Here is a 3,087-nt window from a genome sequence, read left to right as displayed (position 1 = left end):
AAAAAAAAAAAAAGAAAAAGAAAATAATACAACTGCCAAACTATTCCTGAGCCATGTAACAGGCTGGTAAGTTTTTAATTAACTGAATGATAAACTCATATAAGTTTCTTAAGACTAAGGAGAAAATCTGCTATATGTAGGGTGATCTTATGTCCCAGTCTGGCCAGGATACTCCAGGATTCTGCAGCCCAGTCCCAGCCAGTTGGTCAAAAGTCCCAGGGCTGGAGTCTGGTGGGGAAGTGAAGCAGCATGGTGCACTAGGCAGGAGGCTGGGCAGGCACCACCGCTCCTGTGCGGGAGCAAGACAGGCAGACTGAAGCAGGTGCCACCACACCTGAATGTGGCATGCCCTTGCTCCCTCACAGCAGCAGCGGTGCCTGCTCATGTTGTTCTGCCTCCCTGCTGGACTCCAGCTTGGGACTTTTGACCAACTGGCCAGGACTGGGCTAGAGAATCCTGGAGTGTCCCGGCCAAACTGGGACACGTGGTCACCCTAGCAATATGGCCTCCCTGAAGAAGTTGAAATTATTTGTGAACGTCTACATGTGTATTTATCTAGTGTCTCTGAAATGAGGACATAGGACTCCACAGGGATTTGATATGCTCTAGAGCATGGGTAGGCAACCCCTGGCACAGGTGCTACAGCATGACACGCAAAGGCCTGCACGTGTTAAGAAAGCTCTAGAGCAGGGGCCAGCAATGTTTTTGGGCAGAGTGCCAGAAACACCCGCAACCTCAACTTGTAAGATGTTGGTGTGCCAAAGGTGGCAGCCGCGAGGGGGAGCCGCAAGGGGCCCAATTCTTGTTGTGGCAGCACAGCCCTGGCCCCTTCCTCACTGTCTATCCCGAGGCAAGAGTGCCAAGCAACAGGCCTTTGTGTGTCATGCTGTAGCACCTGTGCCAGGGGTTACCTATGCATGCTCTAGATCATATCAAAACCCTGTGGAGTCCTATGTCCTCATTTCAAAGACACTAGACACACAGACCTGCAAAATACACTGCATAGTTTAGAGGCCAGAAAGTAAAATGAATCATCAGCTGTAAATCTGGAACATGATGGTAGATAAGCAACAATATGCATTTATGAACAGGTGTGATTTTTACATAGACATGAGCACCAAGAATTAATTACTTCATTTACATTATTCAAGGACTCTAAGCTGAATCCATAGAAGTTCACTAGCCACTACAGAGTTCCCTTCAGTTGGCAGAGATTCCCAAAAGCAAGGCGGTATGTTGCAATGAACTTCAATTAGCACATCTGGCTTTCAAATTCCTATAGCTGACGCTCCTTGAAGCAGAGTTTAAACTTTAAAAGGCCACTTTCATCTCTTTCCCAATCATCACCCAGAATCTTTCCTAATGCACCGATGATTTCAGAGTTGAAGGAAAAAATAAAGAGAGCCTATGCATGTTTCCAGGTACAGCAATTTCTTTCTTGTGTGCTGTACAACAAAATCTTTTTGTTGTAATGGGGAACCCAAGTTTTACAAATTACATGCGACTGGTTCAGCAGATTTAACCTAAAGTTCCAGCTCTGGTGCAGGGAAGTGTGGTGTAGCGCTCCATCTGGGGACACAAACAAAATGGATGCTCTGAAGCAGAAACAAATATCATCTATAGCAATTTGCTCAGAAAGGCTGAAGCTCATCGCCTGGATCTCCTACAGTTATGCCTATCAGGGAGGTCTAAATTCCATGAATAAACAGGCAAGGCACTTACTTGCTTTGCTGATTAACTTTGCACATCTGCATTTTAATTCTGGTAACGGTACTAATTTATTTTGCCTAGTAGTAAAAATACTCCAGGTTTTGGCTGTTGTCCAGATCCAGACAGAGGGGAGTGGAATGTTCTCAGAATGGTTTTAAAATAGTAACACAGGAAAAAAAGTCCAGTGACCTTTATACGATTTTTGTGGGCTTTACTATTAATATTTTTAAACACAGACCCACCCACTCACATGGGTGCATTTTTTGGGAACAAAATCCTAATAATAAACATTAGCATCACAGTATTTTTCCTACGGTTCAGATTGATTTCTGACTGGAAAATTGTCTAAAAGCAACGTGATAAGGCTGCAGACAGGGCGTAAAAGCTGAATTAAAGTCTGCAGCTGACATAGGTGTTGGGTAACTTTGCACAGCAAATAACAGCAAACCAACCCTCCAAAAGAAAACTTCTGTCTACTTGGTTTTGTCAGACTCCATAATTGGGAGCTTCCACTTTACGATCCTGTTTATGTATGCCCAGCAACTTCAATTTTAAAAGGAAGTTTCAAATACAAGCTAAATTCTTCATTTGATGTATCCAACTATGACCCACCAACACAGAGAAATCTCTGTTACCCACCAACACAGAACAAAGTCCGTGGCAGCTCCTGGTTGCCACAAAGGCTGTCATACACATACAGGATAATGAGTTGTGCATGATCACTGTATTACATTATGGTTGGAAAAGTCCTCATTTCATAACTTTTATTTCAGAGATGGTGTTTCAAGACTCACTTCAATCTGAGCTGGAGAGCCAAATTCATAGTGTTTGTCTTTACATAGAAGTTATTCAGATCAGCACCAGGTACAGATGTTCAGTTTCTACTGGCAGACTCGCCATTTTCCTGATAGAAACCAGAGGTGTACAGACATTCAGGCTTTTCCTCCCAGATCAAAAATGGCCACTCTGGGAGAAAAATAACCTGGCAACAACCAGGGTTAAATCATCCCTGGAAGCGTTTCTCTTGGAATTCTGAATGTCTATACACTTTCCCCCAGTTTAACTCCTTCTTGGGACCAAGGGAAAGGCTCCCTCCCTTCCTGCGACCCCAGTCTTGAGAAGGTATAGGGGGCCGCTGCTTTCCCACTCCTGTTGGACTGGGAGGTGAGGGGAGCGGTAGCCTTTGCTACTTGCCTCTTCCTCAAACTGGGCAGTCCCCAGGAAAAGGCAGGGGCCTTTGGTGGCTCTCACCAGCTTCCCCTTGGAGCTTGCAGCTGAGGCTTGCACAGCAGCTAAATGCTCCCCCCAGCCTGGGCTCCCCGAAATCAGCCCAGGGGAATGCAAAAAGGGGGGGGGGGGGCTATTCTTCTGTGGCGG

At 45.4% G+C, this 3,087-nt stretch overlaps 1 protein-coding gene across 1 annotated transcript in view; it reads right to left on the bottom strand.

Moving 5' to 3' along the window:
* BRF1 (BRF1, RNA polymerase III transcription initiation factor subunit) overlaps positions 1 to 3,087 on the bottom strand; it is a 374,795-nt gene that overhangs the window by 3,483 nt on the left and 368,225 nt on the right. The window lies entirely within an intron of this gene.

Source organism: Gavialis gangeticus, unplaced genomic scaffold, assembly GCF_001723915.1.
Source record: "Gavialis gangeticus isolate Ggan-Ray unplaced genomic scaffold, GavGan_comp1, whole genome shotgun sequence".
Lineage (NCBI taxonomy): Eukaryota > Metazoa > Chordata > Crocodylia > Gavialidae > Gavialis > Gavialis gangeticus.
The sequence above is the reverse complement of the archived record's forward strand: the minus strand, read 5'-3'. Positions and strand labels throughout refer to the sequence as shown.